The sequence below is a fragment of the Alexandromys fortis genome, unplaced genomic scaffold (genome assembly GCF_014885135.2).
Source record: "Alexandromys fortis isolate MF-2015 unplaced genomic scaffold, M_Fortis_MF-2015_v1.1 scaffold_0, whole genome shotgun sequence".
Taxonomy (NCBI): Eukaryota; Metazoa; Chordata; class Mammalia; order Rodentia; family Cricetidae; genus Alexandromys; species Alexandromys fortis.
Window position 1 is genome coordinate 8,078,065 of NW_026067949.1, and position 16,816 is coordinate 8,094,880.

Below are 16,816 nucleotides of genomic sequence, written 5' to 3' on the forward strand. Positions count from 1 at the left end.
TCATCTTTTGAATTCTTTCCCATATATTTTTATAGAAAATCTCTTTAAGGAGAGCAAAATAGCATTCTGAGTTCACACTTATATATGACTCTATTTTAAATGTCAGGTCAGAATCTGGCTTCATCTTCTCTTGTTTGTCTATATCACCAATAGGTTTCTCCTATACTTGAGATTGATATTTGAACCTCAAGGCTACACTTGGCATGCAACTACTCAACTCAATCTTGTTTGGTTCAGTCCAGTGTTGTGTGTTTGTTTGTCTTATGAACTTTGAGAGGAAAATAATGTGTAGCTATAAAGTTTCCTCTCAATAACTTTAGGTTGTCACAAAAAGTTACATAGAACTCTGCATAAAATATCTGGCAAATCGGCAGTAAGTCAATTTTTTTTAGTCCTTGTCATAAATAAAAAGTGAAAGGTATTTTTCAAAACATTTTTCTTTTTTGAATTTATTTTTTACTTTATCTGCTTTGGTGTTTTGCCAAGGGTGTTGGGTACCCTGGAACTGGAGCTATAGACAATTATGAGCAGCAACATGGGTGCTGGAAATTGAACCTGGGTCTTCTGGAAGAGCAGTCAGTGCTCCCAACTGCAGAGCCATCTCTCCAGCCTCCTTTTTGTTGTTTGTTTTTTGCTTTTGTTTTTACTTCCATTTATTTTTTGAAGATATCATACATGTATACAATGAATCTCAGACCCTTCCTCCTTAGGATCCCTATCACAGCTCCGTCCAATCTTCCATTCCTTATTTAGTTAAACTAATTTAGTCCAATTAATGCACACAGGCACGGGAGGCATCCACAAGTTTCTATCTCTCTGTCTCTCTCTCTCTCTCTCTCTCTCTCTCTCTGCCTTTTTGTCTTTCAGTCTCTGTCTTCATCTTCTCCTTGTTCTCTCTCTCCCTCTATCTGTGTTTTCTGACTCTTTGCCACACAATGATGTTGTAAGGACTTTGCTATATATGAGACTGTATTGTCACCTCTCTTATTGCTCTAATGAACTATTTGACAAAACCAACTTAAGGAAAATTTATTAAGATTTATGTGTTTTCAAGGGCAGGAAAGAATAGCAACATAAACGTGAGACAACATGTCATACTGTACCTATAATCAGAAAGCAGAGTATAATGGATGTTGGTGAGGAAATGCCAAGAGTCCCGGAGCTGCTGATTGACAAAGATCACAGTGCTCAGCTGACTTGGACTGCCCTTGCTGGAAGTTACCACACAGTTCTTGCCTATGTCTTTGACATGTTTAATGTGTAAACTCCTTGCTGTTAAGGATCCATCACCAAAGGCAAGAACTGGGACAATGTAACAATTCTTATGAAAGCTGATGTTAAGAATAAACTTATGGTGGTTCCCTGGAAGAACTAGCTGTATAAGAATTTAGTCTTCTAGAAAAATTATTACTTAAATGGTACTAATGAAATATAGGATCCGGAACAAAGCATTTAGAAAAAAAAACTTAGGGAAATTTTAGAAGCTGAGCCACATGTTGGCCACCATGCCTCCTTTGGTTTTCATCTCCACCTGTAGCATACTAGGGAAACTTTCAATGTTTGTACAATTTGGGGATATTGGGTTGATGGACAATTTCTTATGAATCATTTCTGCCTTTTCCAAGGAATACTATTTCTAAGCTTTCCCGGGAATGTCCTGAAGATACTATTTCCCTGCTTTAGGGAGACCTCCTTATCTACGTGCAAGTCTTCTCTACACTTTAGAGGTTGTGACACACATAAGGAAGACAGAGGTATCCCCATGAGACATGAGACATTTCTGAAACAACTGTCCCTGTACAGGAACAAGAAAATCAAAACAAAGAAAATTTTAATATGTCAAGAAGATTCAGTGGACTAGAGGAGTTGGCCACAGATCAGACTGCAAGCCTCTTCCCACTACAAACTCAGGCACTCATGTGGCATATACAGCAACAAAGTTAGATTAGCTAGTTACCTTTGCCCTATACAGAGACTCAGATTGATGGGCAAACAATGGTGTAGAATGGTGAGAAAAGAATGAAATGTCACGGGGCTGGAGAGATGGCTCAGAGGTTAAGAGCATTGCCTGCTCTTCCAAAGGTCCTGAGTTCAATTTCCAGCAACCACATGGTGGCTCACAACCATCTGTAATGGGGTCTGGTGTCCTCTTCTGTCCTGCAGGCATACACACAGACAGAATATTGTATACATAATAAAATAATAAATATTAAAAAAATGAGATGTCAGGACCTTTGTTTCTTAGAAAAGTTAGCACATGTAGAGCCACTGTGGTGTCATATGACCAAGGAACAACAGATTACATCAGGATTAGACAAATACACAAATTTTATAAAGATATAAAATATAAGCATTGTATTATGCCAGAATTTGAATAACATCTGCAGCAGCTTTGGCCTGAGGATTTTTTGTGTGCACTATAACCATTAAGAATTAATAATACACTGCTTTGGACATGGCACTTTGCCTAGGAAGGCTTGAAGATTTAGCTTTGGTCTAGTGTCCTTGAAGCAACCAGAGCTACCAGCCTGAGGGCAGGCTGTCTGTCATATGCCTCTAGAGGCTTACAAACTTAAGTTATGAGGTTAATGAGTAACAATGATAACTCTTATTATCACTGATGTCAAAACTCGAAGGAAAATGATCGGAAATGATAACTCTATTTTGTCATGGGTTATCAATGATGACTAAAAGATAAGCAAAGGGAAGTTAAACACATGTCCAAAAACAAAAATGATGTCATCTATGTTTTGGAACAACATAAATCTATCCCTACTTACTGAATTCTGTATATAAAAAAAGAAGCATTCAGGCTGCTAGTGAGTCAGGTTGCAATATTCTTACGACTACCATGGCCTGGCTCACTTGCTTCCTCACCAACTCCTTACATCCTCTGCTGGGTGGGACCTTCCCACCCTTGGGGACAACTCCCAGCATTGGTGCTCAACTTACTTTCTCTTCTTTAATCAATCCAAGACCCACCAGAATGTGATGTTGTCCTATTTGTGGGTCATACCACGTCATCTAACTATTCTAGAAACTTCCTTACAGAAATAATCAGATGTTTGCATCCGGTGTGATTCCAAATTATTTCAAGCTGATGATCAAGATTGGAGGTTTCTCAGGAAATTCGGGATCAACCTACCCATGGACCCAGCAATACCACTCTTGGGAATATACCCAAGAGAAGCCTTATCACACAACAAAAGTATATGCTCTACTATGTTCATAGCAGCATTGTTTGTAATAGCCAGAACCTGGAAACAACCTAGATGCCCTTCAATTGAAGAATGGATGAAGAAAGTATGGAATATATACATATTAGAGTACTACTCAGCAGTAAAAAACAAAGGACTTCTTGAAGTTTGCAGGCAAATGGATGGAAATAGAAAACACCATCCTGAGTGAGGTAAGCCAGACCCAAAAAGAGGAACATGGGATGTACTCACTCATATTTGGTTTCTAGCCATAAATAAAGGACATTGAGCCTATAATTCGGGTTCTTAGAGAAGCTAAATAAGAAGGAGAACCCAAAGAAAATCATATAGGCATCCTCCTGAATATTAACCTTCATCAGGCGATGAAAGGAGACAGAGACAGAGACCCACAATGGAGCACCGGACTGAAATCTCAAGGTCCAAATCAGGAGCAGAAGGAGAGAGAGCACAAGCAAGGAACTCAGGACCGCGAGGGGTGCACCCATACACTGAGACAAGGGGGATGTTCTATCGGGAACTCACCAAGGCCAGCTGGCCTGGGTCTGAAAAAGCCCGGGTTAAAACCGGTCTCGCTGAACATAGTGGACAATGAGGACTACTGAGACCTCAAGAACAATGGCAATGGGTTTTTGATCCTACTGTACCTATTGGTTTCGTGGGAGCCTAGGCAGTTTCGTGGATGCTCACCTTACTAGACCTGGATGGAGGTGGGTGGTCCTTGGACTTCCCACAGGGCAGGGAACCCTGATTGCTCTTTGGGCTGACGAGGGAGGGGGACTTGATTGGGGGAGGGGGAGGGAAAGGGGAGGCGGCGGTGGGGAAGAGACAGAAATCTTTCATAAATAAATAAATAAATAAATAAATAAATAAAAAAGAAAGAAAGAAAGAAAGCAAAAAAAATATTCCCACTTTAAAAAAAAAGATTAACCAGTACAAGTTAATAAACCTCAATTTTGGGACCCTTTCCTCCAGAAATATATTCAGTAAATATCTGCTTTTTATAAGATATTTAGTCTATAGAACTGTAGCACAGCAGTAAAAAGCAGACCAAGACATTTCCTTAATGTCTTGACTGGCACAAATATCAGTGTGAGTGGAGTAGGTTAACTGGAAGAAAATGCTTCAGGAGATGGGAAGGGGTCTCAGCATTAAAGCACTAGTCATACAATCATGACAACCAGATGCCCAGAACTATTACAAAAGCTAGGCTTTGTTGCACACATCTGTAATCCTATAACAAAATAGAAAGCAAAGACAGGGGAATCTCCAGGAGCTCGTGGGACAAGACAACATGGCATATACTGTAGTGAACAAAACAAAACCTTGTCTCAAACATGATTGAAGGTGATCAAACCAACACTTAAGATTCTATTCTGATACATGCTCTGTGACACACACACACACACACACACACACACATGCAAGGATAACAATAGAAACATTTTTGGAGGATAATATTGATGAATATATCAATAAAAGATTCCAAAACCTTGTAGGGTCATCTTACATAATATGAATTACAGAGATTACAGAGAGTGGCTGAATGCTAAGATGTATCATATCATCCATATTTATGCAATTATTCTGACTGCTTTTATGATAGATAAAATTTTGAGCAGGGCTCAAAATTGGAAGGTAAATCATTTTATTATGATTGAAATTCAGATTGAATATAAGTAGCCGAACAGATTCGGCTACCATCAGCACAAATTGTTAAAAAAAACACTACTTCCTAGAAATATTTTGGAGAGTGTAAAACCAACAGGCTATACTAATTCGTTTGATATGGGATATACAAGACAACTCAGGGTTGATCCTAGAGTGTTTCCCCTAAGAAAATTAAGAAATAAGAATAGTTGGTACAAAAAGAAAAAAGTGTTCAATGGGAATGAGGCAGAGTCCATGTGCATTTTTTCAAATGCATAGAGGTAGAGGACCTCTTGCAGAGTGTGCAGGGTGGCCATAGGTGCATGGTCAGATTGGTAATGAGATTAACGTTGAGACATAATGATTAATACAAAAGTCGGCTTTTAGCCATAACAAAGGAATGCGTAAATTCCCACTGAAGACTCTGTGATTTATAAAGTGAAGAAAAGAAAGAGGTAAAACTTGTTCAGCATACCTGTGAAAGCAAATTTAACCAAGTTTTTTTTTTTTTTCAGAAGCTTTGGAATTTTGCAAATACCATGACAAAGCTAAAAGACTCAGCGTTCTGCGGCAAGAGCTTATCCCTGGGCTCCTGAAATTCCAGATGAAGCAGCTTGGCATAATTTAAAATAATGAAGAAGATGGCTGTGAGCCAACTTGGTATGTAGCAATCAAAAATTCAGCGACTCATTTTGAGGAAGGGTGTCATACAGACTGTGATATGGCAAGGATTAAGTTACAGATGGCGAGGAAACTTCAAAGAACATACAAGTGCTAAAGTACTGTGAAGAAGCACAATAAAGAGCTTGCAGAGGGTTATGAGCAAGGAAGTTTTAATGTAATGCTAATTTCACTATACCCATCTCTGGTGTTTATGTAAAAGTATGTGGTTTCTCCACAGTACCACATTTTATAAGTGGAGGAAATGTGTCCTGTATTATATCAAATCATGTGGATCCTGTAAAATACTAAATGTCTGTACCTTTCTCTTTTCCTATATGTCAGCACACTGATTGGACTGATCAATAAGATTGGTTCTTCCTTTACATCTCTGCCAAGGGTTAACAACCTTTCTTAGAAGTGAGCAGTGAACAGCAGATAAAGCATCACAGAAATGGTAAAAAAATATAGTCAGATAATAGCAAGCTTTGAGTAACAGAATATCAGGTACTATGTATAGAAACAAACAAACAAACAAAGCAACCAATATAATGAGAAAGGCATTGTTGTCCACCCTTATTCAACCGGAAAATGCAGACTAAAACTACTAAAAACTCATCAGAAAGGCCATCATCAGAGACACAAATGAAAACAAATGCTCGCATGGATATTAGGATAAAATCAAACCTTATACATTGCTAGTAAGGATATATAACCATTGAAGATACTGTGTAATCAGCCCGGAGATTTTTCAGATTAGAAACAAAACTAGTTGATGACTCAATTATATCACTCCTAGTCACATACCCAATGGCGATAGTCCTATTTCAATGATTCTTTTTCATCCATGTTTATTGCCACTTTCATCACAATAACTAGGAAATGGAGTCAACGTAAATGTCCATCAGCTGATAACTAGGTAAAGAAAATATTCTAGTTTCAAACAATGAAGTTTTATTACTAAATCTTAAGACATAGGTAAATAGGTGGGACTAGGAAAAAATTGTATGGGGTGAAATAACCCAGACCCAAGGGAGCAAAAGGGTATATGTTCTCTTTTATATGTCGATCCCACTTCATATATTTTGTTTGGTATATTTAACTTTGAATATAAGATCAGGAAGTAAGAGTAAGCATTAAGAGACTGTATCATCAGGATGATAGCATATAAAAAACTTGAAGCAGAGGGGGAAATACTACGTGTAGAAAGTTTTAATCAGTGAGAATAGTAGGGTTGCGGAGAGTTATGGAGTAGGTTAAACAAATAAAGTGTGCATGAAAGCAATAATCACATCTGTTATTAAGCAATTCGATTAAAAAATATAATTGGAAAAGACACTAGAACATACGTGATATTTAACTGAAATGGGAATAGGGATCTTGAAGATGAGGGTTTAATGTATGGATTACCAAAAAATATGGATGTATGGAAAACACTTATGGGAGTTTAATATTTTGCAAGCTTATTTAAAAGAATAAATTTTTAAGAAAAACAGTTTGGGAGATATTGCTTCTCCCAGAAAACATGGGTTATTAATGAAAATCTCAATGCCAGGCTTGAAATACTTTCCTATAAACCATCAGTCAAGGAGACCTCAAAGTCCCCCGAAACAATATAACTAATTACAATTCTTGGTTGCCTACCATAACTAAATCATAAGTACCTATTGCTAAAGGCAGTACATATAGTGTTCCATATGTATATTCTACAACTACATCACTTAGCTTTCATATTAATGGAAGTATCTATGTGGATGACTGAAGAAAAAAATATCAGTGGTCTTTACAAAACCTGAATAGTATATGCTACAATACTGACCTGCCAGGCAAGATGTGCCTGTGGAGGCAGAAAAAATGTGAACCTATTTCCACCTTGTCTGATGGTAAGAGAGTTTGGAGGTGACTAAAAATTGTTGACAACAACCAAGGCTACACATCCTGACTCAAGTTGTGGTTACTTAGTTCTTTTGACATTAAGATAGCACAAGATGGTAGATCCACTCCATCCTGACAGATGGTCAGGATATGCAAGCACACTTCTGCTCCGTCTTTTGTAACAGGAGGTTTGACTAGGGAATGGATGCCTTCAGGATACTTGAAGATGTGGCTTTACTGCCTAAAAAACAGAATGTTAATGATTTGATGCCTCAAATTGTTGAAACAATTAACTGTTTGAGTTGTTCTTTGCATCATCTTAAAGAAGCTTTTGTTACCTTCTTCCCCCTTTTGTATTGCGGTATAAAGTGTGTGGAAAATTAAACGCAAGCATTTCAGTAGTCACTGGAACTCCCTCCCAATACAGTCTATGCTTTCTGTTTTATTAATTTTATCCACATCTTTGTTTTCATTACTATTTTTCTGATCTCCACACCCCTACCCTGACAATAGATATTTTTGTTGAGGCTTACAAATGGCAGCCCAACATGGCACGGGCCCTGATATGTGCCCATTGGAGCAATAGCGGCATTGTTATTAGGAAGGTTAAAAAGTGCTTTCTCAATGGAGTTAAAGATGTTAGGTGGATGGTGTTCAGTTGGGAGCGTAGTCCCCAGGCCTGGGAGTTGTATCAGTCTGGACTCCAAATCCCAGCATGCCAGGTACTGACCCCTCCCACAGAGTATGTAAGTGAACTCTCAAAGGAGAAACACACAGTCTCTTTCCTCTCCTATGGTAGTGCCTCGGGGCCACCCAAGAATGCAGGAATCCCATTAAACCTGAATATTTCTTAATTTGGCTTGTTGGGATTTTTGCTTTAGCAGAGAGCTCTTGTTAGGAAAAATTCCTAACAGAAGGAATCAAAATTATTCTTTGTACTGTAAATCTGATTAAGAAAAAAAAATATAAACAAAAACAAAAAGCATTATACCTGGAGAGGTCCTAAGGGGGACATTTATTCTTCTGCTAAATGGACATGTTGTCAATGTCAAGTTAGGAGCATAGGCCCCAGCCCCTCGCATCTATCCCAGGCTTGGTCTGGACTCCAAATTCCAGCAGACAAGATCCTGACCTCACCCTAGATGTGGGGTCAGGACCACTCCCCAGGGTATTTAAGTGATCCCCCAAAAGAGGAACACGTGGTCTCCCTTTCTTCCTCCAGGTGGTGGCATTTATGCAGCTTCAGGGCCACCCAAGAGCTCAGAACTTCCGTTAAACTTGGATATTTCTTAATTTGGCTTGTTTTGATTCAGCTTGATTTGGAATTTTGCGTCAGCAGGGAGCTCGTGTTAGGAAATATTCCTAACAATCAAGTAACCTTCTTCTAAGAATTTGTGTTTATTCTCATAGATCTGTGTTACTATAATCCTTGGACAAGAATTTTATTTTTGCAAGGGGCAATGGTTAATGCATATTCATAACTAGTCAAAAAGTTAAGAATATACAACTGTAAGTATTCTGTCTTAAATAATGCATCTGTATCAATTTCCTCACCCAAGATGGAGGGAGAACTTCAGAACATGGAGAGAAGAGAATGTAAAAGTCATGGGCTGGAGAGAAAGTTCAGTCTCTAAAGGGTGGGCTGTCAATGTCAAGAGTCAGAGGATGGGGAGGAATACTATTAAATGTTCTCTTTTAGATCTGGCATGGGTATTACAATCATGAACTCAGAGAATCTATAGTTAGCTTCAGAAAATCCATGCAAGATCAGTTTCAGCATGTATTGGGGAAAATACCTGAAGTTTCATTCCTAGCAGCGTTGCTACTGGTAGTTTCTGACTTTTGAAAGAGGACTCATTTTCTATAGGAATATGGCCACTGGTAGATTCAACGTGTTTCCTGGGAGATAACCATTGCTCCTTTGTATGTTGGCAGTAGGCTTAAAGAAAGAAAAGAATAAGAGGTGAAATTGGAAGAGAAACATGTTGAGAGGGGCTGGGACATACTTGGAGGGGCAATGGGAGATATATACCATCAAAATGGATGATTTTTCAGAGGATAAATTTTAAAATTTTAATTTAAAAATAGTCATTGTAGAAGTTTGGTTTTCAAGGTCTTCTAAGTTTCAGAAGCGCATTTGTTCATCTCTAGAGCTGAAATTCTATAGTAACAGGGTAGAGGCATTCTTTGGCCAGCTCCATGGAAGTTTGCACTCTGAGGATGGAGAAATATGAGGGCAGTAAACATTAACATGTCTTAAGAGGTTAAGTTGTTCGCATAATTTCTTTATATTGCAGAGGGATTGTGTCTCCTAACTCAGTTGTTTCCCTCAGCCCATTTTCGTTACCATTTCTGTACATTCGGATGCAAATCGTCCCTGAGCCTATTAGTGACTATCTACAGTTCGCTGCTCCTAAACCCCTCGCTTCCACTCGCACCATTTCAACAATCTTCAACAGAGAGCAGGGCTGTCACCTTACAAAGGACATCTACAGAAATTGATGGATTGATTTCTTTCAACTCTTCCCCTATAGACAGAGTTCTCTGTCAGAAGGGGTGGGCGGGCCTCTGTATAAAGCACCACAGTGGAATCATTATCTTCATGCTTTTACCCACTTCCAATTTCCATATAAACTCTCTACCCTGGCCTGTGTTGTTATTGTGCTCGACCTCCTCAAACCATCGTAATGCTAGCCAGGTCAGCTCCATGACTGTATCAAGATGGTAATCATTGGATTTTTCTCGGATGCTTCATTTGTCTTCAGCTAAGACAAGGTTCCAGAGAGCCTGGATGCTATGGAAACAGATTCATATAAATGCTTATACAAGAAATACATTCTGTCCGAAGAGCTCTTAATTGGTTACACAGTAAATTCTTAGGCTGAATCTCCTTCAAATAATCAAATTGGAAATGTGTGTTGTCAGACCATGCATTTTTTAAGTGCCCTTTCTATATCTTAATACATTAGCCATCACAAACAATGGGAAATGTCACTTCTGAGAGTGGCTTGACAAAATTTTACTCAGTACATCACATCTCATTTTAAATCATTAATTTTAGCAATATGATTTTTAAGATAGATAAAATTAGGTAAAAATTATCTCTGTATTTCCTACTATGACTTATCATATTTAGGGAACTTATTTAATTACCACAAATTTAGGAATGAGGAGATAGATCTATTCTGTTGTGATAATTAAAACAATATACAGATCCACTCATATCTGTTGACTCATTCATTGCTGATTTTTATAAAAATTTAATGAGTACAGAGTAGTTATCTGTAGCAGTGAGGGTGAAAGTTTGAATGAAACCTTATTATTCATACTCACAGATGAAAAGTAGAGGGTCCATTTTTAAATAAGGATATAATGACATGTAAAATTCTGAATATATTTCTTAAGGATTTAATCATTTATTTCTAAAATATATACCATAAATTTCAATTTACAGTAAGTTTCAACAGCCCCCTGAATACCGATAATTATAAAAGTGACATATAGGTTTTACCAAGGTAAAATATAATATGCTAAAATTTAACACTGAATCAAAATCATTAAATGACTAAATAGATTTTCTTTGCCCTAAAGTGGAAATTGAGATAGTTAGAACTACCACCAGGGCTAGAATCTCAAGATGGTAACCCAGGACCCAAATTGCCCTTAAATCACAGAAAATCAGAATTTGACCCAGTTTTTCTCAGTATGAACACTTATTTGATATTGCTATATTTTCATCATCCCCCAAGTCATTGAAGATTACCAATAAACATTTAGATTTTTAAAATTTCAGTTGAAAACTCTGTATTTTTAAAATAATGACTATGTACCTATAAGTTAGAGTGGGAAAAAGAAATATTCCTTAGCATATACCTCCATTTTCAAGCACAAAAATAGCTGTAGGCTCAAAACTGGTTCCAGCAACTTAATGGCATCTTATACATAGATAGCAATAAAATATTTATTAAGTATAAAATAAAAAATAACATTCAGCTTCTGGGTGGTTATAGTGCTCATTTTCTTGAAGAAAAACTCTTTGATGTGGAAAGAACTGTCCATGCCACAGTATATAGAAATATGAGGAATAGAAGGTATGCTAGAGAAGAAAATTTGTAAAATTTGACCATTCTTAGACCTAGCCTTCTATGGGATTAGCAAATAGAAGCCTGATGTAAATTTCCAAGCAATAGAAGAGAGGGAAATCTCATGTCTTTTTAGTAAAAGTATAAAAATAATCTACATGTAATCTCATGAAGAATAGATGTGGGAAAAATAATAAATTGGCTAGCAAACACTTAAATATTTCAAATCTTAAAGATCAGTCAGGATTGCCAGACAGTGATGGCACATGTCTTTTATTCCAGCACTTGGGAGGCAGAGGCAAACAAATCTCTGTGAGTTCGAGGCCAGCCTGGTGTACAAGAGCTAGTTCCAGGACAGGCTCCAAAGCTACCAAGAAAACGTGTTTTGAAAAAAGCAAAAACAAAACAACACAAAACAACAACAACAACAAACAATCAGTCAGAACTCCACTTTGTTTCTCCCCAAATCAACCAGACAGAATAACTACCTAAGATTCCGAACTTCTTGCTAGTGACCAATCCATCAGTCTTTCCACCAGAAATAGCATTTTCTGGAATGACACAAAAATAGCACTCACTTCTATCAACATTTATCCTCTCCACATAACTTTTCATTAATACTCTGGTTGTTGTCCTTTGTTACAAAATTATGTTTCAGCATATTCAAATCTTGTTGCAATGTAAAACTTAAAAGAATTGCATACCAATACCACCATGTGATAACTAACAAGGCCTAGCATTTTATAAACATCTTCAGAGATTAAAATATATTTCACCTCAGTTGTCTCATATATTGTAGTGTTTTTCACTATTTATTCATGCTACAGTTTTCCAAAGGTTAGGAATCTCCAGCTAAAACATGTCTCATGATTTGCATATAGTCTCAAAGTCTTATTGGAAAGTTATAAAACTGCCAGGCTAGTAGAGCTCCCAGGATGAACCTCAACTTGGTTTGTCATGGTTTCTATTGCTTTCTCCAGAGCAAGACTCTTGTTGGTACACTCATGGCAGTAATTCCAAATAGCATAGTTATCCCTCCCAACCTGAATGCCGTGAAAGTCATCTTACATCTTTCAAGTTCTTTTTCATCCATATCCTCCTCACAATGATTAAACAATGTTTTGTTTTCTCTCACACTAATTTTTATTACCAAAATTACCCTTAAAAGTGATAGTGTGTTTTTGTTGTTTAGTGAATTCTGAGAAATAATCCATAAGCCATTTCTTTTGACTTACATGTTCCATATCCCATTTGCCTCTGTTTTCTAAATGATACACTGATATAGGTATTTTTATTACATCAACTTTAGAAAATTGCTACTTAATTCTATTGAGAAATTTATGGTTTCAGTCTCTATAAAATGTTACATTTCCTTAAACACACACACACAATCATTCTTATTGCCAATGAAATCATATTGTACCTGCTGTGACTTGCACAGCTTCAATATTGACCTGACTAGGGTGATAGGAGAATGAAGAAATGGCAAACACATATACAGAAAAGCTGAAATGAGGTGGAAACTATGGGTTTTGAAGGAGATACACTAACTGTAGCTCAGAAATTCAGTGTGTTTATTAAATAAAGTGTGCACAAGAAGGAGGCATGTTGGCTAATCTTATCAGGAGTTCTCTGTAGGGGAGCAGTCTTAGGTTGCAGTCTTCTGAGAGGAGGATGCTGACGTTCATAGTTTCAGTATGGATTGATTTTAGCTAGCATTCAAAATCATTTGCAAACATTATACTCAAATCAAGGTAAGATGTTGCCATTCCCATGGGTCTGAGCCATTGGTGTCGTTAACATGGCTATGGTCACATCAATAGTAGGCATCCACTCAGGACTTCATTCAATTCTAATGTATCTTCATCTTGAATAAAATCTGTTATCAACTGAATGAGTGTTGTTTATATCCAAACAAACCAACTCAGTGGTTATTTTTCTCCCGAGCATTTTTGGTTGAGATTAAAAAAGAAACATTCCTATTTAACACAATGATAAATTTCTTCTTCTTTGTACAGCATCAGGAATATTGAACAAATTTCTATTTTTTATTATGTGTTTGCTGCTACATTTATTTATTCTGTATCATTTCCACAGAGTCTATGCCCAACTCTTCCAGTCTCATTTTATAAATACTCAATTATGTTCTTGCTATCCTAGCTCTCCTTATTGTTTCTCCATACTCAATGGATATTTGTTTGTCTTTAATGAATCACAAATTTCCTCTTGATTTTGTTTATTGATTGGTTTCACATGTTTGTTTTTTTAAAGACAGAATCCAGTGTATCCAAGATTGATCTCAAAGACTTTGTGTGACTGATAATATTCTTGAAATTCTGATCCTCCAGCTTCTAACTCCCAAATACTAGGATGACAAGCTTATAGGCATTATGATATACAGTGCTTGTGTTCAAATCAAGAGATTCATGCAGTCTAAATGAACACTGTGCCAATGAACCATATCCCATTCCTTTTTCTTGGTTTAAAAATCATATTTGGATATATCTTACCTTCCACCAATACATAGACAAGCCCTGGGAATGATTACCTGTGGTTTCCATTTCTGAACATGAATCCTAAAACACAGTTGCATGAATCCTAAAACACAATTACTTCTGGGCATAGATTTAAAAACATCAGGCAAATACACATGCTTTTCCTTTATAACTATGAGTTCAAGCTAAAACATAGGAACTTTAGAAGCCTTTGATTTAGAAAAGGAGTTTAGAAAACAGGTGTTGAGGTGGGCACTTTTCAATCTTTTTCCTAGATTTTTCAGGTCTGCAGAGACAAGGGAACCGATTTTAGGATAAGGCAAGTTGAAGGTTATAGTGAGATTCTTAAACCTCCACATAAAGCAAAGAATACTGTATGCCTGGCTGTTTATGACATGGGGAACTAGAAAAAATTGGAACACCTCAAGGCTGGATCATGAAGATTTGTGATTTTCTGAGCCTGAGCTAGGCTCAGATAGGAGGAAACGTCTCTAGGAATTCCTGAGACAGAATATTGAACTGTTGTTCTATTTGATTAGGGTTCCAAAAATTGTTCCAGGATAAGTCAATAATTAAGTTCTTCCCAGGTCTGTGGTAGTTCTGGGTACTGGGAAAAATAAATAATTAATAATAAAGCACCATAAAGACTCAGCAGAAAATATTATGATGGAAGTATAACTTTAAGAATGTAAAGGAATAAAAACGTCCTCCTAACTTCTGGAGCACAAGCTAGCACATAACTCTAAAATCATGGGAAAAAGAACAAGGTAAAAATACAAATCTAGATGACTTTTAGAAAAAGTCAAGACTAAGCATCAAAATGTGATGTAGCTGAGGAAATGGTTATGATGGGAGGAGATTTATATAAATTCCTTTATTTATGAAAACAATAACTGTTAGGAATGGCAAGGATAAATACTCATGCTGAAAATTCCAGGGAAGCTTGGAGATGAGCAGATGCTGTTTGCTTTAGGTTTCTTATCTTATTTATATTCCCATGGCTGTGATAAAACACCACCAACTTTTTAATGAAAGTGTTTAATTAAAACTTACTGTTTGAGAGGTTTAGGAATTTATTTTCTTCAAGGAAGGTAGCAGGGGAGCAGGAGTTGGGGTTGAGGCATGGTGCTTGAACAGAAACGATGAGCCCATAGCCAATCCACAAACAGGAAAATAGCACACTAGGGATGATAGGGAGCTTTGAATCCTCAACCCCAACTTCTTCTACACACACCCAGTGACACACCTTACCCAGTAAGGAAGACCATGCCTCCTAATTCTTTTCAAACAGTTCTACCAATGGGGGGAACAAGTATTCAAGCATATAAGCTTAAAGAGTCCATACTCATTCAAAGCACCATAGTTGTCATGGTGGTAACTGTACAGAACAGACTATGCAGTGTGATTCAAATTAAAGTTCCTAATATGGCACAAATGTTTATATCATTAAAAAAAAACTTTGGAGTAAGAACTTCAAGAATCTCCTTGCCCTGCTTTGGCACAAGGAAGAAAGAATAGAATCAACCAGTTGTCTGACATGCACTGTGCATAGAATACTGAAGCCCTTCTCTGTATCCTAAACACAAAATGAAACTCATCTTCAGTGTGATGTGAACAAGGTCAGAGAGAGGTGGAGAAATTCCCTAGATAATTGCACTACCTTTTGGCAAATGAAAGCAAGGAGAGAGACCTAAGCTGATTTTTTTAAAACTAAGGGCACATTTTCATCTGCCAAATAATAAAGAGTATAATATATATTTAATATATAGTATTTTATATTTTTCTGTTAAACATTTTATTTCCAATGTCTTCATGTTCCACAGTCTCTAGAGAATTACATTGGAGGTCTCAGGTCTGAATTTAAAAGTGCTTTGGTCTAATTGAAACTGATTTTATATGCTGCCGTTTATGGCTTTCTGATTCTCTACTATGTTATTTTGTAGAAAATAATGCAAATATTATAAACTCTTACATCAATGGAAGACCTTCGATAAGCTTTTCACTAATTAATGTGGCTTTGGCACAGGGTAGGTCTCCATTCAATAAATAATAAGTAAATAGTCCTGATAACCTTGTCATTTTCAATTCTACAATTTCAACTGAGGCAACATTAAAAGGTTATATAATATTGCACAAATAGTACCAAAGTCAGAATCAAATTGCAGAAGTAATGTAAACATTTTTTTTCTTGGCATGAGACTGATGTTCCTAAGTTTGAGTCATGATCTGCTCTGGAGACCTAAAATTAGTGTAATTGGTCAGAAATGACTTTTTTTTTCCAGTGGTATTGAAATCGAAGAATGGTAGAGCATATGTAACACAGAAAACAGCCCAGAATAATACAATATAGGCTAGAAAATAAGTCAAAGCAAACAAAAGAAAAGGTGCTATATCAAACATAATAAGGCTTAAGGGATGTTCTGATAAACTTCTATATACATTAGGTCAATGAGGAAAAATATTTGTATTGCTTTAGGTCTTAGCAGAAAATGTTAGAAAGCAACTACAATAGGTCATTTGTTTACACTAATTGCTCTTTAACATTTTCAAGAAGAAAATAACCTCTTTTAACCTAGATTACTAGATTGTCTCTTCGCTTGAACTGGGGTTAAACTTGTTTTTTAATGGTCATAAGATGTTCTTCATTAAAAACAATAACAAACAGTAATAGAGGTGACCTATACTTAGAATTACTGGTTGTGTTCTCCGTGCCCCCTCAAGCCCTCATCTTGCCCCATCACTTCCTTCCCAGCTTGCAGACTTCAAGGGGAAATTTGTTACAGCAGCCTCAAAAGATCTGCTTGGGATTGCATTCTTTTCAACAGAAGTAACAATTTTA